This window comes from Pholcus phalangioides, unplaced genomic scaffold (assembly GCF_987345545.1).
Source record: "Pholcus phalangioides strain wild (caught in Gottingen) unplaced genomic scaffold, Ppha-v1.0 ptg000017l_1, whole genome shotgun sequence".
Classification (NCBI taxonomy): Eukaryota; Metazoa; Arthropoda; class Arachnida; order Araneae; family Pholcidae; genus Pholcus; species Pholcus phalangioides.
The window spans coordinates 14,086,103-14,110,613 of NW_028301610.1; the positions used below are offsets into that span (position 1 = coordinate 14,086,103).

Genomic DNA, 24,511 nt, shown 5'->3' on the forward strand with positions numbered 1-24,511 from the left:
AAAATTATGATATTATTTCTTTAAAAAATTATGATATTATTTCTTTAAAAAATTATGATGTTCATGAATAAAAAAACTTGAGTTAAAAAATTTGTCGCTAGAGAAGCAATTGTTATGCCATCACGGTGGGATGTAATACAAGAGTAAATAAGCATTACGCGTTTGTCAACGAATGCTCATTATGCACTCGTCTGTATTCCAACTGAACAGACTCCGAGGGTCACAATCCAACGGTGTCACAAGTGGCTGCTGTAAAATATTCATTGTCGCATTGTAAGATGCAGTTGGCAACTGGCGTAGTTCATGAGGTCATTAATCTGCCCAGATTATACAATTTTCAGTGTTTATAGCACCAAAACACTCATATATGTAGTGCTATTTAGGTATTCAGAATTTGCGTCTATGAAACCAATATCTATCATGTCCCTCGTAAACGTAAATGTATCAGTTTTCATCATAATAACTGCCAAGAAATTTTTAAACTAATTGAACCAAACAAATCTCTCGCTTCACGAATATCCACCAAAAAATTCAGAAAATTCCGACCACTTAAAATTACCCTGTAGACAACAACCATAAAAACCACGAATACAGCAACACACGAAGTAATCCGAAAGGCCAGAGGGCATCAATCTAATATCCTAATGCGTTCAACTCAACTTGAACGCATAATAAAGGATACAAGGTAAGATGAATCAATGATGTCGGAGGCATTAAAATAAAAAAAAAGTATGGCAGATGCTTCATTTTATTATTTATTTTTCAAGAGGGATGGGGAGGACGAAATAACGAATCGGAGGGGCGGCTGGTAGAAAAATTCCAAAAAGGACACGAGTTCCATCCACTCGCATTCCGGAAGCGACAGGAGGTCCTCCAAAGAAAGTCACGTACTTAGTTGGGATCTTACCACTGAATAAAAATAAGAACGATGGCAGAAAAGGCAGCTAGCAGGCTGAAACATCCAGGAGGAGCTCTTTCTCCTCACACATACACACAGTGATAAATTGTTATGGGCCGGCATTGTCTTCGGGGGTGGACACGATGGCAGCAAGCAACTTTGGCAGATCAAGGTGGTAGAGAGAGAGAGAGAAAGCGAGAGGGAGAGTGAGGTTGGGCCCTTCAAAGTCTTCTTCGCACTTCTTGTTGTATCTTGAACTCTGTTGCAACCTCCCTCAACCACCAATAAGATTAACGAATGAAGGGAATGGCCATAAAATCAGACCTGACTCGACCTGTTTCTCAAAGGTGCCGTGATTCGACTGGTACGTACCAATACTGCAATTTGTAAATTTGTAATGCATCCCCTGTCTATGTATGAAGGTAAGAAAAGAAAACAGTACTAGAAATTAACGACCAGCTGAGAAAGAAGAGAGAGTCAGTCCACACCACCACCACAAACAACAAAACCTAGCACCAGAATCTCTGGAAATATGCGTCACTGTCAAACGTCGTCGTCGTCGTCCAACTCGGGACAGGTCTACCTAGCGGGTGTCCTTAAGAATAAGAAAATAGATAGAAAAAAATGCAGAGAGAGAGAGAGAGAGAGAGAGGGACACAATACCACATCGTTAACCAACAGGGTCGAAGGGTCGAGTCCCGATGATGAATGAAAGCTCTCGAATTAACGACTGAGGTCGACCCGTAGCCAGGGTGTGTTAACTAAATTTTCTTTGGTTTTTATGCGACAGGTAAGAAAGAGACAAGGAGAATAAAAAATAAAAAAGAATGTTCTTTTTCAAGAACAAAGATAAGGAAAAACCTAAACAACATAAAAATAGTATTTTTTGCTGTTTTTTTAGGCTCTTTTTTTACCAAACTGTAAATCAGTCACTTGTTGAATTTCTAACATGTCCGTAATGACAGGTTACGAAGAAAACACATTCTGGCATTGACCATAACGCAAACCTGATTATCCACGGCCAATAAGGAAGACCAGGAAAGATTATTATTGTTATCATTATTAATGAAAAAAATGCTGATTAGGCGATATTATCTTGAAGGTTTTCGAGACGAGAGTACTAATCTAAAACTGGACTATATGTATGATTATAATTTTACTATTAAGCAATAAAACACGAAAAAATTTACCTTTGAACCAATGACCGAACGGTTTTATGAAATGTAACGTGAAATTAGGAAAGTACTTGCAGTTTGTGGAGTTTTGAACTAAATCTTGATAAACGATAGAATAAAGAATATGTTGTTTATCTGTAATTTCTTGCAAAAAAAATGTCAGTCTCAGTCCTTAATTGGGGGCCATCTTCGTTGTTTCGAATGATATCCGGCCTTGACTAACTCAATATTCCGTATCTAAGTATGCATATGCATCTTTATTATTATTATTTTTATATACGCATGTCTATACGCATTTATTTATATATAAGTATGATTAGTTCAGTGTGATCAGGCAACATATGAATCCAAACATTAGTTACTGTTTTCTTAAAAGCTCTGCAAAAGTAAGAAAGCTAACCGAAAGCAGCAATTATATCTGCTTGCAGTTCATTAGCTGAATATTCAGCTGCTCTCCTAAAGTCGAACGTGCACCGCAAAAAAATTAAATATCAAAATAATGAAGTCTCTTAGAACTTCGTTGTTTCGATATTTAATTTTTTCTTAATTGTTCTTTACCCTCGCGACTAAATAAAGAAGTTATTTTATGGTTAAACACGGAATACAGACCATCTCCAACGCGCATGAGCATAATGGCGAGTAAAAACTAATATTTTGTGCCATGGATAACGTCTCCTTTCCTTTATAACTTTCACACAAACACGAAAAAGCAGCCAAAAAATGGACGGAAAAACAACAAACCTCTTATCTATTATCCCAACGACCTCTATTCTTCGTATAAGTTCTTCAAATTATAGAAAATAAATGGCTCATTGCGTTCAATACTAGACACTGACCATTTACTCCAGCATGGATAAAAATGACAACCAATGACTCAAGATTTCATAGAAGCAAAAAAAAAAAAGGAAATTAAGAAAAAAAACCTACCTTGATGATTAATTCCCTTAAAAAAATATCGATCAATAACAGCAGTTCGATTATTATTAGTCACGTATAGAACGAATCAAAGACTCCAAATGATAATGTATGAAATATGACGAGGGCAGAGAGGAGACGAAAAATAGAGGAAAAATAGGAAAAAAAAAGAACAACAACATTATCTTTTCATTTGCACTTCTTACAAGAACTGACCGATCCCAAAAGTACATGCATGGATAAAAAAAAATAAAATAAAAAAAGTTGCTCAAGAACTAAGAGGATGCTGATAACGGTTGTGTGGTACGGATATACAGTTATTGCCTTGTTGTTCATTAACTATGAAATGGCGGGACAAAGTCCAAAACTGGAAAACTAGGTGTAGTCAGGCAAGCCAATTAGAAGAAAGGAAGACAGATAAGGTGATAAGAAGTCCCACTCTCTTTACCACACCACCTTACCCTGATGTCGTTGCTTATGCGTGATGACAAGATGGCTAAAAAAACGTTAAATAGCGGTAGATAAAATAATTATTACGACACGTCAGTGACAAAACCAAACCTTCAAATGAACAATGAAAAAAAAAAACCACACACACTTTCAATTTCAAATTTCGGCTGGACACCCTCTATGGCAATAAATGTCACTCAGCTGTTTTGAGACACGATCAGAAATGACCATTGTCCAGTCGAAAGACATCCTGCTGTATTAGATTTTTGACAGAATAGATTCGAGAAAACCATTAAAAAACGAAGATAAAATAATTATTATGACACGTCAGTTACAAAACCAAACCTTAAACAAACAATGAAAAAAAAAATGATTTGAATCTTCAAATTGACCCTTTCAGCTGAGCACCATAAAGGCCATCATCCCTCTATCTGCAAAAATAAATTTCACTCATCTATTTTCAGTCACGATCAAAAACGATCATTGTTCAGTTGAAAGACATCTCGCTGTCTTAGATTTAACTGTTGACAAAATGGAATCGAGAAAAAACGTTAGACAACTGTAGGTAAAATAATTATCATAACACGTCAGTGACAATGACAAATCTTCAAAAAATTCGGAAACACCTAACAACTTCAGTTTGGCCATTTCAGCTGGACACTAAAGCCATTTTAAATAATCACCCGGAGCAATAAGTGTTACTCATCTAATTTTAGGCACACTCAACAATTAATTACGTGTACAGTCGAGAGGCATTTTCCCCTCTATGCCTCAGTTGCAATAGATATAGTTTTTAATTAATTAATTCCAATAATTTAAAATTTCCTTGATGGAAATTGTTCACTCTATTTTTAGACACTCTTAGAAATGACAATTGTCAAATAGACAGACATCTACATAGATGCAATTTTTCACTAAATGAATTCCAACGATTTAAATATCGATAGAAAAATTAATTATTAAGAGACGTCAGTGACAATGCTATATCTTTAAAAAAACACATTCAAACTTCAACTTGATCATTTCAGCTGGACACTAAAAGCCATCTAATATGTCATCCGGAGCCAGAGGCGCCGACGTAAAGAAAACATTGGAGGGGCTGAAAATTGATGGTCGTCCCGTACATACGGGACCCAAACGCGTACGCAGGAGGAAGGTGCAGCAATTGTTGGGGGGGGGGCAGCACCCAGCCCCTTTATAAAATTCATTGGGGGGGGGACTCAAATGGCCTCAGCCCGTAGGTTCCGGCACCTATATGTCCGAAGCATAAGTATCACTCATAAAATTGTCAGACATTCGGAAATTATCATTGCCCAGTCGAAGGACATTTTCTCCTCTCAACCTCGGTTACATTACATGCAATTTTTGACGAAATTAATCCCAAAAACATTAAACAGCGTTAGATAAAATAATTATTACGACACGTCAGCGTCAAACCAAAATCTTCAATCAACAATAAAAAGAATGGTTTGAAACTTCGAATCGACCATTTCAGCTGGACGCCATAAAGGTCATCATCCTCTTTAGCAATAAATGTCACTCATCTATTTCAGACACGATCAAAAATCATCATAGTCCAGTAGAAAGACATCTCGGTAGCATTATATGTAATTTTAGACGAAATGAATTCCATAAAATGCTAAATAATAATTTTATTAATGAAACTAAAATAATTTTTACGAGACACGTCAGTGACAATCTCAGATTTTCAAAAACAAAACCCGGTAAACTTCAAATTGATCATTTCAGATGGACAGTAAAAGCTATCTAATAGTGTGTGTTGTGTGTCACTCATCTAATCTTCAGACACACTCAAAAATTATCATTGTCTAGTCGAAGGACAATTTTCCTTCTCAACCATGGTTGCATTAGATATAATTTTTGATTGAATGAATTCCAAAAACGTTGAATAGCGTCAGATAAGATAACTATTAAGACATGCCAGCGACAATGCCAAATCTTTAAAAAAAAAAATCAAACTTCAAATTCACTATTTTAGCTGGACGCCACGATTGCCATCTACCAATTATCCAGAAAAGTTAATTTCTTCAATGCATTTTCACCCGCTCACAAAAATTAATATAGTCCACTCAGAAACCTTTTCCCCTCTCGGCCGTGTAGAGTGATGTATTCATACGAATTGGACTTAAATTTGACAAAATAAATTTTAAAAAAATATTTAACTAGTGGTGAAATAATTTAACACTTTCAACCTTCAGATTGACTATTTAAGCTGTATAAAGGTTGTATATATTTAATTCTCTAAAGCACCGATATTTTCAGACTCACAAAAACAACAAACAGGAAAGTCGACCAGTCGAAAAACATTTCACAGTATTACTGGCTAATTAAATAACATATTTGAGAAATTCAAAATATATAATTGGGCATTGTTTTAATTTTTAATTGATGTAATTTTCCAACAAATTAACTTTTTATGCTATCTGAATTAATAAGCTTACTTCACAGTTGAAATAATTATTAATTATAATTTCGGGAAACCATGTTTCCTGCAACAAAAACAATTCAAAAAAAAAAACCAGTTTTCTATTGAGAAATAAGAAGAATATATTTATCATGAAATATCTTATATATATATATAAGATATTTCATGAAAAAAGAAGATTGAAGATGAAAAAAAATCAGGATAACGTTTCTGAAAATTTCATTTTTTAAAAATCATAAAAAATCATTTTTATATTTTAATATATATAATACACAAATTTTAATATATATATACTATCATACTCTATCCAGTTAAAGATTTAAAAATTCCTAAAAATGTTCGTTCCATACAAAAATTTAAATGAAATTTACTTGAAACATTTTAAACAAGGCTTTGCGCAAACGCAACGTCAGTCACAAATGAATCGAATGAATTCGAAATAAAATTTGAAATTATAATCTATTACGACACGGCAAAGACAACTTCAAAACTAACCATTTCAGCTGGACACTATAGAGGTTACTAATAATATGGTTAAATTAAAAATGAGTTTTGACTAAAATTCTAAAACTTTAAGCAATGTCAATTTACAACAGCAAACTTTCAAAAAACAATAAAAGAAACACTTCAAGCTTCCAACTGGCCATTTCAGCTGGAGGCCATTTCATATCATAATCACTAAATATCATCAATTTTCAGACACGTACGAAAAATTAATATCGTTCAGTCAAAAACATTATTGCCTGGCAGTTTTATTAAATATAATTTTTCAATTAACCTCTTCGATCATATACGTATTTTCAACGGTTTTAAATGGTTTTTAATGATTCTTTTCTCCAAGTTAAGCCCTGAAGTATACATATGCGTATCTAACTCAAAAGATCCTAGTAAAGATATCGACCAAAATAATAAACTGATTATTTTTTCCCTTTTTAAAAGGCATTTCGACTTACAGTAAAAACAAATCAATCAAAAAAAAATTTTTTAATAGTTAGTTTTGGCTCAGGTGTGAAGAGGTTGAATAAATCCGAAAAAAAATTAAGTTTTTCATTATAACATGGCAGTGACTACATAAAAATTTAAACTTATGTACTTTAAAAACAACCCAAGCTTCCAATTAACCATTCCAGCTGGACACCATAAATATTTCTATTATTAATAATGCTTTTCCCCTCACAGCTTTGTTTAGTGAAATATTTGACTAATTTCCAAAAAAAATAAAGAAAAAAAAAAACTCTAAACCCTGACAATTTCAGCCAGGCGCCAACCATAAAAAAACCATTAAATAGTCATCCAAAGCAGTAGTTATCACGATAATCTTTCAGACACTCACAAAAATTATCATGCAGTCGAAAAACATTTTTTCTCATATCGGCCTTAGTTATATTGAATATTATTTTTGACTAAAAATAAATTCTAGAAAAATTAACAGAACCATTAAATATTAGAACACGGCAGTGACAACTTCAAAATTAAATTTAAACAATTAAACTTTAAATTAACCATTTCAGCTGGATGCCATAAAGGCATCAGTTTAGGTTACTTCTAAACAGTGACAATTGACTTGTGAACATTTCGAAATCCAAACTGACCTTTTCAGCTGGCTCATAAAACCATATAATAATCATCCAGAACAGTAATTATCAACAATCTATTTTCAGACACTCTCAAAAATTATCATTTTCTTCTAGTCAACATACGTTTTTTTTCCTCAAACACAGTTACCAGTTACATTAGATATAATTGTTCGACTAAATGAATTCCAAAAAAAAAAAACGGGAAGAGAGGTAAAAAAACAATTGAGAGGAAAAATGCTCAAAAAGAAAACACAAAGGTGATTTCTCAATACTTCACAAGAACACAGACACGTGCCGATTTTACAGAAAAAACAGAAAAAAAGAACAGCTAAGAGAGAGATATCAAATCTCACGGGATAAAAAGAAAAAAAAACACACACACATACCACGTGGAATGAAGCTACTGTCAGTAAGACAGATCGAAAATAATAATAATAAAATAATAATAAAAAAACAGGATAAAGAAATCTGGAGACAATGGAGAAAGAAGCACATACAATTTCTAGGATAAAAGAAAATGAAAGGAACTAACAAATGGAACAGAGTGAGAGAGAGAGAGAGACGATATACCGCTCTTATTCACATAAGAGGGAGAAAATTCGAAAAAAAAAAAATTTACAAAAAAATGAGAAAATTTTCCCCGGATCATTATTATTCCGGTTTTGAAGACGTTTGAGATCGCATTGAAACCATTTGCATACGTTTTTTTTTCCCCAATTTTTTTTCATTATTATTCGAGTTCGATTGTTCGATTTCACAGATGTGGAAAGTTAAGTAAAGGGGGGAAGATATATCCTAGAATTTGCTTGCTTGAATGTGATTTTTCTATTGTTGTAATTGAATCGAAGAAATATAAGTTGATTGGGCGAGAGGTTTTTTTTTTATTGTTCAGTTGACTGGTGAACGTGTTGGTGTATGAGATTTTCGGATTGGTTTGTTATCTAGGGTGCTCAGCAAATTGCCTGGTCACTATAACCTAATATGGACAGTGAAATTTATCTGATGGCGATATTGAATATTGAATGCCAAGATGGTAAAAATGTCTAGAAATTGGACAATGGTAATTTTTGTGAGCGCCTGAAAATAGAATGGAAACGATGGTCATATAGAATTTGGTAGAATCAAATTGAACATACGGTATAAATTTATCAATTTTAAATTTTCGAGATAGCACAAGAGACAATTAATGTCTCCAATCTATTTTCAGATGCTCACAAAAATGACCATTGTCCAGTAAAAAGACATTCCTACCTTCTCAGTCTTCGGTACTAGTGTATCTAATGATAGTAATTAGAAATAATTCTTGACAATATAAATTCAAAAATATTCAACTAGCGACAAATGAAATGATTTAACACTTTCAAACTTAACTGGCCATTTCATCTGAATACTGTAAAGACCATCTGATATCCACATAACTAAATATCATCGCTTCTCACACATGCAAAAACATTACCATCGTCCAGTCGAAAAACATCGTTTTCCCTGTCAACCTTGTTAAATATACTTTTTCGCTAATAAATCCGAAAAAAAATGAAATAGTCATTACAACACGGCAATGACGACTCTGCAACATTTTGATTTAAAAAAATCGTACTTTAAATTGACCATTCTAGCTGGACCCCATGGATACCAAGTTGATTAAATTTCGCCACTAAAAATGTCTAAATGTCTCACATGTCTAACTAGGTTAGGGAATTAGCTCTTCACTATGCAGGTCTGGGTTCGAATCCCGGTTCGGGCATGGATGTTTACTAACAAATTCCCTGGACGGATCATGCTGATCCCTTGGGAATACGTGAGGATCACGTAAAAAAATATATATATGATGGAAGAAATTTTGAATTTTATTTTGTTAAAAAAAAGTATGTCTTTTAAAGCCGAGAGGGCAAAAGTGTCTTATTACTGGACAATGGTTAGTTTTAGGAGCATCTGAAAAGAGATTGGAAACGTTTATTGTCTCTTATGCAACTTCTTCTTCACCAAACACCAACTCTGGCCATATCGCTATAGTGCAATTTACTGCCATTAGTGAGATGGGTTGTAAGTGAAGGCGCTGTCTATCGGTGGTCGCCTCGAGTTCGTTAGGGAAAATATCTTCTCAATATCCTCCCTTGGGTTCGAACCCGGGACCCTGACAACAACCTTCAAGATGGTAGACGAGCATCTTACCACCATGCCACTCAGGCTCTCTTATGCAACTGACGGTCATGTTGCGTTTCAATGGTGAACTGTGTGTGTGTGTGAATTTTTCACTCAAAAATTGGTGAAATCAAGTTGAACACACTCACACTCTACACAATTGTCGATTTAAAATTTTTGAGATAGTATTTCAAAGCTGATTGAAAGTTGATTTTTTTAAACTGAAATTCTGAGGTTTTCACTGCTATGTCGTAATTTCAATTTTTATTTCTTTCTGATTTATTAACCTGAAAAATAATAATTAAGGCTGACAGGGAAATGATGTTTTTCGACTAAACAATGTCCATTTTCGTGAGTGACTGAAAATATCGGCGATACTGTATTCGGTGTTTTGGGTGATTATTACATTGCCCTTATGGTTGATGTCCAGCTGAAATAGTCAATTTGGAGTTCAAGTGTTGAATTATTTCATCTGTTTCTAGTTTTCGGTACACGTATGAAACAAAAATGAGAATAAAAACTAAAATTCAACGCCCAGAGGTAGGGCAAGAGCTCCTTCAACCCATTCCGGTGAAAAGCACGTATATAAATATTGTACAGGGCTACAAAACAGTTTTTACACCAGGCCACAAAATACCCAAGTCCAGTCTCAATTATAATCAAATCCAAAAATCCAAACACAACCTTAACCACACATTCATCTCCAGTGACCATCAACTGCACACGCACCAAAACAAAAAAAAATCACTATCGGGATGTCATCCAAAGCCATATCATCCACTATTTATTTCCAAGCTGTGTGGGAAAAATTTCTCTTCCATGAAATTATTATATAGATTTTTTTTTTATACGTATATCTGACTCATACTTACAAGCGAGTTTCTTTATTGGTTTTTAATCTGTAAGGGTTGCCGGTTTTCCTCTTTTTTGGCCCGATTATTTTCCCGGATTCATTTTTATCTTACCCGGAGAAAGAAAGCCAAGAATCCATTCCCCCACATCCCAGAATTGCACAGAATTACAGAACCGTTTATTTCCGAGAGCCCTAAATACGAACCAAGTGTTAGAAGAGAGATGGAGTCAGTATGTGGCGGGTGTCTTAGCCGAAATCAATATGGCGGCAGTCAATGTGGCTTACTAGCAAAGGGGCTGGAGGCGCGGTAATTGTTTTAATGTCGACGCCAGCACCAAGCATTTCTCACTCACCCAAAAAATAAAACCAACAATTTCCCTCAATTGATCCAATTTTTCCTTTCTCAGATTTTACAATTTAAAAAAAATTAGACTGCTAAAAACAGTGTGCTACAGGTGCGATCGCATCAGGCCCCCCCCCCCATTTTCTGGGTCCCCATACTCATAGGAATTTATTGGAGGCCTTCACCAATTCTGAAATTATTTCTTAGGTTAATTCTGAATTTTCATCAATTCTGGAATTTGTTTTCTACGGATAATTCTGAAAATATTTTCTTAAATTCTGAAAACATTTTCTTAAATTCTGAAAACATTTTCTTCAATTCTGAAAACATTTTCTTCAATTCTGAAAACATTTTCTTCAATTCTGAAAACATTTTCTTCAATTCTGAAAACATTTTCTTCAATTCTGAAAACATTTTCTTCAATTCTGAAAACATTTTCTTCAATTCTGAAGTTATTTTCTTCCGTTGATTCTTAATCAATTCTGGAATTTCTTTTCCGTTAATTCTGTATCAGTTCTAGAATTTCTTATTTCGTTAATTCTGAATTTTCGTCCATTATGGAATTTTTTATTCCATAAATTTTGAGTTTTCATCAATTCTGGAGTCAAATTCTTTTATTTTAATCCGGAATTTTCATTATTCTGGTATTATTTCTGTCATTTATTCTGGTATTATTTCTGTCATTTATTCTGGTATTATTTCTGTCATTTATTCTGGTATTATTTCTGTCATTTATTCTGGTATTATTTCTGTCATTTATTCTGGTATTATTTCTGTCATTTATTCTGGTATTATTTCTGTCATTTATTCTGGTATTATTTCTGTCATTTATTCTGGTATTATTTCTGTCATTTATTCTGGTATTATTTCTGTCATTTATTCTGGTATTATTTATCAATTGTTTTTAACTCATCGAGTATGAAGTTTGATTAGTTTGAGGAAATTTTTGTGTTAATTTGCATTTGATAGTGTGTTTAAAATTTTTGTAAGGATATTTACATCATTCTTCTATATCTTTAATTAATTGTAAATTCTAGAATTTTTTCGACCGTAAATTATGAGTCTTCATCAATTCTGAAGTTATTTCATTAGTTCCGAATTTTTATCAATTCTGAAATTATTTTTTTCATACATTCTGAATTTTTACTTGTTCTGGAATCATTTTATTCAATTTTTTTCCCGAGTTTAAAGTTTTCATTGTATATAGTTTTAAGAATGTTTTCTCTCATTAGTTAAATATTTCCCTCAATGCTGAACTTTAATTAATTTTTTTTGGCTAACTTAATAGTGTGAATAAAATTTTCGTATGAACATCTCTCAGCATTCCTGTATATTCTAAAACAAAATAAGCCGATTCCTGTCCCCGATAAAATATATAAATCGGGACAAAGAGGTGTCCTATCCATTTTCGGTGCAACAAAAATTTTTACACTCAGCTGACCCCCGCTATTATTTTTCGCACTGGGCCCCGCGTCTGTTAAGGGCGGCCCTGGATAAATAAAAAAAGAATAAATAAAACCGAAATCTGTCAATCTGTAAGAGCAAAAAATAGGGCAAAATAATGTATTTATTGTTAATTATTTCATTTCCTCTATTGCATTATAATAGTGAAAAAAAATATTAAAAACACAATAATATTAATAAAAAATAGTGATAACGGAGTGATATCGCTCACGTCGTGATTGATACGCATACCTGCAATTATCTAGAAATGGATTTGCGTAAACAAGAATTTTTCCCAATCGGATGCTGGAACTGGTTTCAAAGAACTAATCAGTTTCGCACATTGATTGAAAAAATAATAATAATGAATAAATAAAAAATCAAACCGCAATCAAAGCCAAACTCCAAACGCTTCCATTACTCGGATAATAATAAAACATAAAAAACGGACAAACAGGTTGTTGTATATCTCTCTCTTTACCTCCATTTTACCCCTTACCTTCCTCTCTATCTACGCGTATCTATTATCTAGGGTTATTTCTACTCCTTGTTGTCAAAAATCCAAAAAGCCTCACTCATTTTACCTCTCAAGTAAATACCCTTTTCTTATTTTGAAATTAGAGTTTCGTCTGGATTTGTCTTCGATGGTATCCATCATGATTTTGAGCGTTTGATCTGGATATCCCAAACTACTACAGTACAGGGTGATTATAATTGAAGTTTCGATTTCAAAACGTTGTAAAATAAGAACCACTAGTCAGAATGACTTGAAAATTTGCATGAATACTCTTGAAGCAACGGAATTTCATTTGGTAGTGAAAAAAAATACGTAAATATTTATCTATAGGTGGCAATGTGTCAGTAAAACACGATGAATTTGCTAGCAGAATGGAAACAATAATCAGTCAGGGCAAATTTAATTAGCATTGCGAAATTTCGCAATTCATGGAAACATCACAAAATGAAGTCTCAAAACAAATACCTACGATTACGAAAGAAATGTTCAGTATCGTCTATCTTTATGCCAGAATAATGAATGTGTACTACTTCTAATGACGTTTGAATATTTGATCTGCCCATGTTATATTGAATGCTATTTTCCTAAAATGTTTTGCAACATATGTTTCAATAGGGGATACATATTTGCGCTTTTTGATGAAACATAGACAGCAAAATAAGTGATCACTTCATTAAAAAAGATATGACATTCTAAAGGGGCTTTAGTGATTTCTGCTGTGCTGCTTAAGGGTCAAGAACAATATTCACTTATGTAAGTTCGAAAATGGGGCCGTATATATGGACCGTGGGTAGGATATCTTTGCTATAGGTCATGCGTTTCAAACTTCCAGATATATTTTTATGACAAGAAACATTTCACTAGTTACTTCTTCGATGCTGTATTACTGCCAAATATAGAATTAACTGATGAATATAATTTATTTCTGTACATTCGTAGACCAAAAATATTTTTATCAACGCACTTTCCTGGAACGCCGATTTTTCCAGAAACGGAAAGTAGCCTTCTTAGAGAGGTTTCAGAGTATTTGTATATTCGGTGGATACGTGCGATGTCCATCATAGCTGACGGCGAATAGATCATTGATCAAAAAACAGAAAAAAAGCAACTTATTCGAGATGTCTCTAGTGCACCCGAAGACCATGAATCGCCGAGGGAATGAATCTGCTTTCTCGCTATTTCGTCCACCTTTTGTGTCCTATTGCCGTCTTTATTCTCATTCTCAATCACTTCTTCGAGTCCCCGAAGACACTGGGGTGAAAAGACGTTATGGCTCGATCGAAGACACATTGGGTCTGACTGCCGCTACTGCTTCGAGAGACATTTGGCGGTTAGAAGGCTACCGTCGGCTGTAAATTAACACAAATAAGCCGAGACAAAGTGGGATACTTCTCTCTCTATGGCGAGCTTTTATCATTAAAACTTCTCTCTTTTTTTCTCTTGATATCTCTTCGAACAGATTATCGTAGACATTAACTCACTTACCTTTAATACGACCGATTGCATATATTACCACCTGCGAAGAAGAAACCAATAGCCGAAAAACTTCGTCAATAGCCATGATTATGCAAGAAGCATAGCGTGTGAAAACTACACAAGCAGCTATTGCTTGCATTTGTCCTTTAAAATTCAATTCAGGATGGACATGTCTTAAACGAGACAAATCAGCGGTTGGTACTGCTGCACTAGCCATCTGGAGTGTTTACGGAAGTGGGACTATCAACAATAATTCCGAATAACTTCACGTCAAACCGCACATGTACAAAAGAACACGCGTGAAAGAAGAAAAATAATTGTCAAATCGCGTTTTCAATAATGGTGACTAGTTCCAAAAAAGCAAGTTGCTCCATCGCCGTTGAAGCAGCTCAGTTTCACCCGTTAAGCATTCGAGAATAATAATAACCTGCCAATGACAAGCCTTACTGAAAGAAGTGCCAGAGGCTTTTCAAAGAACATTGTTGCGCCCGTCAAAACGAGAACTGGTGCTCGACAATGGTAAATAAGCACTCGCTTAAGGCAATCTTTTCTCACTTCGTTGCCTAGGAACGGAACGAGTATTGGAAGAGAGAGACGCCCTATTTCATACTTCCTACGAAAAAAAAAAAAATTCCAGGAAAGTCATGGGCAAAGCCTAAACCGGAAAATCGTTCTAAGACGTTCGTGAAAAAGTTTTCATAAATCCTCGAATTTTATTCAAATACATAACCCGTAATAGATTCGATTGAGTTTTATTGTTTGTATATCGGATGTAGTATTCCCAGCCCATTTTACGCACATACATTTCAAAATTCAAAAATCATGCTTTCAAGTTCATGCTAGTCACTAATTACTACTCTTACCTGATCACTCAAACGATGGATAGATACAGAAGCAACTAGTCACTAATATCACGAAAATGATACAGCAAGAAACGTTAGACTCACCTGTCTTCCAGAGGCAGCGATGCCTAGTGCTCTCAGCTGGCTTCCAATGGTAGCAAGGCTAGAGATTCTGTAGTACGCTTCCAATGGAAAAGTTCTAAGCACTCACCTCCTGGATTGCCCATAAAATGAAAAAAAAAAGACAGAAAAGTCATTGAATTGAAATTTTTTGGACGTACATAAGCAAGAGAATTCAAGTTGAATATTTTATACCCAAACATATTCCGGATATTAAAACTCACCAATTCATCCGGAATACTTCAAGGTTATAGACAGACTTACTTGATTTTTAATGTGATTAGAATCAATGAAATCGATCGTATTCACTAATAGCGTTAAGTATTCATTCAAGGAATTGAGATTCAGCAGTAATAATGGATAATTGAGTTATCATTGAAAAGCTGACCTTTAATACTGTATTCTCATTGCAACAACAGCTTTATTTTCCTGAAGAGATTTCTAATAATTTCCAAATGCTGAAGATATACGCATCAAAAGCCAAACGGATTGCAAAATATTGACTACAAAATGCAGAAATAGATAGGGCCTATATTTGTCTAATGTTCTCACAACAAAACCCGTTGTTACACAAAAAAAATTATAGTTTAAGCTCTTAAAGAGATCCAACCCAGTTGAATTTTTCTAAATCATTCAATACTTTTGTCACTCCACCAACTCATCCAGGAGGGCGGGAGGGGCTTAATGTTTTTGATTCTGTTCCACCAGAATGAGGTTCAAGCAATTTATTTTATCGCAACGCCCGTGCAAAACTTTTCGATTGTGTCTGCGTGCACTTCATATATACAATGCGAAATAATGAAAAATAATGAAATGCATCGTAATCAAACGGATTGCGAAATTTTGACTACAAAAATCTAGAAATAGGCATACTAAATATTTTTGTCATGCTCTCACAATAAAACTCATTTCAACTTTTAAGTTGAAATGAGCTTTAAGAGATCTCAACCAGAGAAGAGCTTTTAAGAGATCTCAACCAGCTATATTTGTAAATCATTCAATACGTTTATCACTCTATTAACCATTTTACTCGTCCAAAAGCCGGGTTAAATAATTTCAATTATAAACGAACATAGGCCAACCCAAACGATTAGTCAATTTCACAACTGTTTAAGTAATTTACTTTATTGCAAAGCACGTGCAAAACTTCCCGATTGTGTTTCCACGCATACAATGCGAAATAATGAAAAATAATAAATAATTACCAGCCTCGCATCGGGGGAAAATTACAACGCAAACCAACGATTTCAAGTTATTTCTCAGAACTTATTATGATGCAATAAAAAAATACTAGACATTCCCCCAGAGCTCTTCTTGGAACCGCGAGAAACAAAATGGAAGCCATAGAGCATTGTAAATCAGATACAGAACGTACCTATACATTAACGACCTCCATCTAGGATTTTAAATCCCCACGTGTAAGCCTATGTGTATACATATGTATATGATGAAGACTTAAACTGATATTTATAACCGCTTGAGAACTGCTGATTTGTTGCTGTCTAATTATTAGACTTTTTTTTCCCGACGTCACGCCTGGTAGCTGAAAGACGAACGTCTCTCTCAGTCACTTAAAAGATACATAAACCACCCAATAAGCGATTGATCAGCGACTGAGCCTTGTCCAGCAGGTTAATATGCTACCGCTGAATTGACACAGGTGCCGCGGGTAGTAGTCATATTTTTTGTGTGTTTTTATTTTAACGAGAAGCGCCATTTTATTTTATTTTTTTTTGCGACGCTTATAATACTCATGTGCGTGAAATTGACGAGGTATCGGTAAGACAAGATTTGCATTGAGTGTTTGCTGAGGTGACAGTTGCCTGAAAACAGGTGGACGTATTTTCCGAGAAACACGCAGGAAGCAATCCCGTGTGGAAAATAAATTATTAGTAGCAGTAGTATGAGAAAAGATGTGATCCATGAGAATAACACACATGTATACTGTAAAAGAATTGTAATATCTATAACACGCTATACAACAACGTGTTCGGATATCTTACATATTTACTCAATGTACGATTATCATGAGAGTTTCTTGTTAATCCAGACCACAATCTTAAGATACCAAGTTTTTATGGATCGAAAATATCGTTAAAAAACGCTAGAATTTTCCACGGTCTGTGGAATCGCATTCCATTAACGCTAGGGTGCCCAACTTACGGCCCGAGGTCCCACCAAGGTGTTCCGGTGGAGAATTATTAATACACAAACCACGATAAATGCCAGGATTGATCATATTTTCTTCATAAAAACGGGAAATTGCACTCTATACAAGCCAATTACTGCAAAAAAAAAAAAAAATTCAAAGGGGAGTGAGGTTGTCGATTACATACAGAAGAATTGTCCAAGGTAAGTAATGTTGTGAATTGCAGCCAAAATAATTTTCAAATTCGAGTAAAGCTGTTAATTACAGCCAAAAAAAATTCCAAAGACAAGTAAAGTTCTATTTCACTAAAATTGTTGAAAAATCACTAATGACAGAGGAAACAGAAAGCAACTGTACGTTTGAATAGGTGTAAAAATAGAAAAAAAACCAAAAAACTTGTTTCACAAATATGTGAGATCAGAAGCTGATCCAGGGCGGCTGTACATGGGCATCAAATCAGAAGTGGGGAAAAATTTGGAAAAATATTTTGTCGGCAAACTTCAAGCTATGAACACATTTGATGGAATAATTTGTAGGTAAAGTTTTTTTATGCACCACCATGGTCTGTACAAATCCGAGAGATTCTGGGACATTTTAATGCGGCTTGTTCATAGCTAATTGTGATAGAGCATATCTATTATAATATTATTTATAAAGTCACGAAAATATTCTAACTTCTTGATTTCAAAAATTCGAGTAGGCCTCGCTGAATATAAGGGGGAAAACGGGACATTTTGCAAAACAAATGGGACGGCCAAAATCACGGGAACGACCCCCTTAAATTACGGGTAATATTGTCGCTCAATATTTACAATTTTCTGGCCCGCCACTAGCAGAAATACCGTTTAGGACAGAGGCGTGTGCAGAAAGACGCACGGGGGGCCGCTCCCTCCAAGACAATAAAAAATATTTTCAAATATCTTCGTAAAATAATTAAAATATCGAAAAGAAATACCTTTATGTGCTATCTTAATTAATTTCTGTTAATTTAAAATGCTTTTTGCAAAGATTAGTAACTGAAAATTCTTTGGAAGAAATTCTAGTGTGTGCCCAAACCCTATGTGGCCTCCAAAGGTCGATCCTGCGTACGCCCGTATCTTTCTCGCGGACTGAAATGTTGTACACCCGTGGATTAAAGTACTCTTTTAGAGAACTATAAATTCAGGAAAAAGCCACATTTTTCATTTTCATAGGAGACATTAATATATAACATTAATCAAGAACAAAAATGAAGAAGCAAAGAGGAAAAAGCAGAGCACAGCGCAACTCAGGCTTTTTGGCATCTCCTTGAAGAACATGCTCCAGAGTCGAGAGATGGGAGAATGGCTTTAGGACTAAACAATACGCGACAGAATTGATTGCTGCTGCTTCCCCCCCCCCCCCAGTAGTCCAGCCTCAACCAAACTCTAGCCGGCCAACCTTCCAAGTTTAACAGAAGCGAAGCAATTATGATAGTCCTAAATACAGCAATTTTTATAATTATCATAATATAATTTGTAAGTCAAGAAGATACTCTAAATTCTTGATTTCAAAAATTCTTCGTTTAAAATAAGGGAATAAACGGGACCTTTTATAAAAAAAATGGTGAGACAACCAGAATTACGGGAGTGTCCAGTAGCATAATGAGTCATGAATTCACCCTATACAGAAGTTTCTAACCCGCAAGTGGCAGAAATACGGAATATCCAGCCGTATTTCTGCCATCTCATGCATTTAGGTAATAACTGCACAAAAACACTCTTTTCGAGGACTCTAAATTAATGAAAAAAAAAGCTACTCTTTTCATAAGGAGACATTAATATATAACAATAATCAAGAACAAAAATGGAGGAGCGGAGATGAAAAGGCAGAGCACGGCGCAGCTCAGGCTTTTTGGCATCTCCTTGAAGAACATGCTCCAGAGTTGAGAGATGGGAGAATGGCTTTAGGACTAAACAATACGCGACAGAATTGATTGCTGCTGCTGCTACTGCTCCCTTCAGTAGCCCATGGTAGCCCAGCCCCAACCAAACTCCAGCCACCCAATTCTAAGCTAGGAGTAAAAGCAGTAAGAAGAGCCTTCAGGAGACGGACAAGAAGTGTTACACACAAAGAAGAAGTGGGATCCGCGGGAGAAGAGGAACTCTTTCAATTAATTAAGAAATTTTTCTTCTTTACTCGTTTTTTTTACCCCCCACACAGTATTTATTTCTTCCAGATTTTTTTTTATTCTTCCGGTACACACACAGGACTATGTGACTGACTCTCTTTGGATGGAGGCAAGTCGGGAATGCGTGTCAGAAAGTGGAAGAGGAGGAAAAAGGCACAAGAGGGTTGGGCAAGAGTTACTTTTTCTTGGAGACATTCCCAAGATACGTATGTGGATGGCGTCTTGTGTGGATGGGGTAGTCGGTGGGTGTTAATGAAGAACAGAAATAAAGCCCCCCCCCTCCGCCTGTGCCCTCACACACAGCCTTAAGAAAAAACGGGGCGGGCGAGGGGGAAAGGCGGCATTAGAAGGAAAAGCAGTAAGAGGAGGACATTAACAAAAATTCCATTAGAAAAGCCAGAAGCTAACACAAAGAGAGCAAGTGCTTCCATCCACACACGTGCACTTACTGCTTCTCTAACGCGGGCACCTTGTCCCCCCCCCCTTCCGACATACCAATCTCTTTGATCACTTCACCATCAAAAGCACCTCAATAACCATTTCCATCACAGACGTATACCCCCCGCTTTTTTTATACGTTTTTTTGCGATTTTATGGACCATCAGATGAACGATTCTCCTGCCCGATGAGGGATTCGCGTTTTTTAAACCGTCTCAGCGACATTGACGAGATATCTCGCCTACTTGAGAGAAGGCCTCTTATTTTAGCATTGACGAGCCAAGATCTATATATATAAAATTGATTTTCTGTCTGCCTGTCTGTCTGTGTGTATGTTCTCTATACAAATCTACAATTTTAGATCGATCGTCGCCAAATTCTGCATATATACCAAATGGGACCCGACTTGAACGATAGGCTACTTTAAAATTTCGTCAGAGCAGAGCAAGTGCCCCAAATGGGCAAAAAACTGTCGGGCAACAATGGTTTTTGGGCCTCAACAATCACTTTTCGAACGTTTACTTTGGTTACCGTGGTTCCCTAGCAATGCGTTTGAGACGTGTATATGCCTTTACAATGGTTTGTCATTTTCGCAACGCTGTCAGTATATGTATAATATTTATGCCTTTTTATAATTGTTTGCCACATTTTCAATACTCCCAGTAATGAGGTTTTTGGAATGACGTCATAATAATCATCAGCATCGCTTTGAGGGTCAGGGAAAGGGTGATCCTCATAGAACTCAGTGTTATAATTGCCGATTCTACTGTATAAATGCAGAAATTTGGTGAGGTTTCTGTCACATCAATAATTTTAAAAATTGTATTAAATACTCGATTTTTGAAATATTGAGGTCGCTTAGAGATATACGAAGCCCAGGAGATTAAATATGAAGCAATTAGCCGGACCTACATTCGAGTTGGATATCCATGCAATAACATTGATTTCAACTTTTTATTTATATCTTCTCAAGCATGAAAATTAATATCTCCGTATAGTCTTTTAATATTCAACTGCATAAATTCACATATAGTTTAGGTTGTTTTAAAATTAATTATGGGCCCGTAAAAAGTACATCGAAAAAATTCCACAGCTTAAATTAAGCATTTTTTGAAGCAGAAACAGGCAGAGATGGACAACTTGAAGTTCGGGGGGGGGGGCATCGAAATACCTAGCACTCTTTAAAAAATTCAAGTAATTCTTTCTTTAAAAGAAAAAAATACATATTTATTTTTACGTTTCTTTAAATCTAGATTTGTTTATTTCATGAAGTCGCGCAGGAAGTCGCCATATTGGTGAACTTAGACACGGTTTGCATGTCCCTCCAAGAAAGAGGGAGATATCACGTGATCCAAAAAAACCTCATTGAAATCCCGGGCAACGCCGGGTATTATAGCTAGTATTTTATAAAGTTGATTTCTCAATGGAACACATTTTTCTATCCTCCTCTATGCACCTGCTGAAAATCATAAAAGGCGGGCACCACGTTTCCCCACCGATGTCTCAAAGCACCTTAATAATCATTTCCATCACATACATATATAGACTCCCACTTTTTTTTATTATTATTATGAAGCATATCAGATGAATGGTTCTCCGGCCCGCGATGAGAGATTTAAATTTTTTAAACTGTCTCGGCGATATTGACGAGATATCAGACCTACTTAGAAGCCTCTTATTTTAGCATTGTGACAGGCCAATATTTTTTAATGCCAATATCTCAATGGAACACATTTTCTTATGTACTTATCACTTTCTTTTGTACCTGCAGAAAATCGAAAGATAGCCTACTTCATGAAAAAAATGATATGACATTTTTACAGGGGGTTTAGTAATTTTTACTACTCCGCGAAAAGAGTTGAGTGTTTCATATTCACGGAAATTTTAATTTGTGCGCGTACGTACCTGTGGGGACGAGTAACGGAAGATTTCATAATTTCAAACATTTGTTTATGCATGTATTTTTATTTCCGTGTTATTTATTGCATCAGAAAAAAAAATCTGCCTTTTCCTATTTCAACACTATCTTTTCATATGTGAAATCGTCTAAACATATTAGAGTATGAAGTAACTGTGTGATGATTATAAACGTGACACCAGTCAACGTTGGTTTTGTTGCTGTTTGCATATAGTACCAACGCATGGAGGTCGAGTAGCTAACGAACCTATCAACACGTAAACCAAAAATTAGAACGTATCTTTCGTCTATGAACCAATCTCCTGCTATAGTTTCTATGTGCAACATAGTTGATCTTAGAAAACGTATAAAAAGCTTTTCTCGTAAATATGTCGTTTAACATCACTAAAAAGTCAGAATAGCATATAAATGAGTAAAAATAATTTAACTTAAAAAGAAGTAATAAAAATATATAATGATAATCTTATAAAATTAATGAAATTTCGAATCTGAAGTTCACTTGTAGGAGGCTAAACGGTCCGCTTAATTCTCGTATAGAGTTCTGGCCGTGGTGTGTCGAAACGATTAAATACTTCTAAGGAATAAAAATATCGTTCAAGAGATCAAATATGCTTAACCTGGGGACTCCTTGTGGTTCTAGAATACTGTAAAGGGGCCACGGGTAAAAATCAAATAGAAGGAAATCCATGACAGGTGGTTAAGAGGCCGTTAAAACAAATTCGGTATGAAGAGATGAAGCTTTTAAAAGAATTAAAGTCGGGAAAATAGTGACTGTGTGTGTGTTTTCAGAGCTGTCCATAAACCAGGACCCACGGCCCCTCTCTATCCTCACTATCCTCTCTATCCTCTATCCCTCTTCACGGCCCGGGATCCTCATGGCTACAGAGAGTATACATGAGATAGGTATGGTGTCATGAGAACGTGAGCGCCCCCCTCCCCCCCCGGAAACCAAAACTTTGTATATACAACAGGAAATTGTTGTATAGAGAAACTTTCTGATATCTAGCTCAGGGGTCTGGAAATCATTCTAATTACAACATTGTTTCTTACTAGAAATTTAATCAAAAATCAGTTTAATAAGTATAAAGGGTCCCACGGATTGGGGGAGGGGTAATTGTACATGGCAGGGTTTGAGAATTTTGTGGCCTGACACGAGAATTATTTTACTGCCCTCTACAGTATTTGTTTACGAAGGACTACCAAGGTTGAAGCTGACGAGATTACAACCTTAGGAGGCCCGAGTATCAACCTTATATTTCACATTTTTCGCACTAATTCACTAGAAAATCAATTTAGCGGGTCCCATTAGAAATCCTCGCTTTGTGCCCGTTAAAACTCCTGTATAATGTTTGTCAATAAGACAGAATTTGAAGATAGAGGTTTGTTAATCAGCTGAAGTCAAAATGCAGTCAATGAATTCTATTCCCGTTTTACGGACCCCTAAACATTCTGCAACAAGGCGCGACTGCATCCTTCGCACCTGTGTGAGGCCCTATAAAACATGTTACATTAAAACGTTTGGTTTATCCTTAATAATAGCAAATTCATTTTGATGCAAGTGTAGAAATCTAATATGCCATCATTCTCAAAATTTAAACATGCTATACTTTTCAAGCGTGCCGTAGAAATTTAGCCTGTTAATGTGCGCCAACAGATGAAACATATCGAAAATTTTCAGCTCTCGACGGGGGTTACCATCACACTGGCCGCACGAGGCCTATAATAGCTACTAATGCGGTCCAAAACCTACGATTGGAAACTAAAATAAATATTCTATACACTATTTCGGCAGATATCTAGTGTCTTTTGTTACCAAAGCTCGTCTCGTTTTAGTCGACTTAAAATGGAAAAAATTTGGCTCTCGAGAGAGAGAGTCGCGAGCATCGTCTATGCGTATCATCAGAAGAAGAGCATCCACGTGGCAACTTGAAAATATGACACATTCTCAAACTCCAACCAGCATAATGCCAATTCTCGAATAATTAATTCAGAAATCCTTCAATATTTCTTGAGTGCGAAATCGAGCACGAGTATCGAACACCCTTCGTTGTTTCAGTGAGCACCGCGTTGCTTGCTAGCAACAAGTTGAAGATACCTGCTTTAAAGTGTTCTCATAACCTATAATGTACATATTTTGAATATAGCCTAAAACCCTAAAACTTCTTCGTCTAGTGTGTTCAGAAAAATCAATACACGTAATTCTCACAGATATTTAACATATCTAAACCGTTTCACCGGTATTGACGAGACATCTCGTGTTCTTAAAAGTCTTTTATTTCAGCAACAATGATAAGCTCAGATATTTTCTCATTAGAACACATTTTTATATCCCTCTTTGTACCTGATGAAATTCAGATTAAAGCTTAGATTAAAAGAGATATGAACTTTTCAGTGAGTTTAGTGATTTCTACTATGCCGGGGAAAAAATTTAACTTTACACTTTAGAAACAGAATCAATTTCCACCCAACAATCCAAAACCTATTACATACATGCCGACATATTACATTCAAAACACCTCAAAAAAAAACATAAAAAAAATACACACATATAACATCCTAATTCCAAAAAAATACAGTAAACGCAAAGAAACACACACATAAAAATAATGATAATAAAAATTCATCAATTCCTCGAAGACTTTCCATTCCAACAAGAGATA

General features: G+C 35.3%; 1 protein-coding gene across 9 annotated transcripts in view; it reads right to left on the reverse strand.

Annotated features, from left to right (window-relative positions):
* LOC149072421 (zinc finger homeobox protein 4-like) overlaps nt 1-24,511 on the reverse strand; it is a 270,194-nt gene that overhangs the window by 136,059 nt on the left and 109,624 nt on the right. For 5 of the 9 annotated variants that reach the window (XM_089246745.1, XM_089246746.1, XM_089246747.1 and 2 more), the window contains one exon: nt 15,183-15,291. The exons of 3 other annotated variants lie outside the window; for them this stretch is intronic. The gene's annotated coding sequence lies outside the window, so the exon portion shown is untranslated. Of the gene's footprint in view, nt 1-3,000; nt 3,074-15,182; nt 15,292-24,511 lie in introns of those variants that run through there. One more of the 9 variants, XM_089246752.1, reaches the window with a different exon arrangement.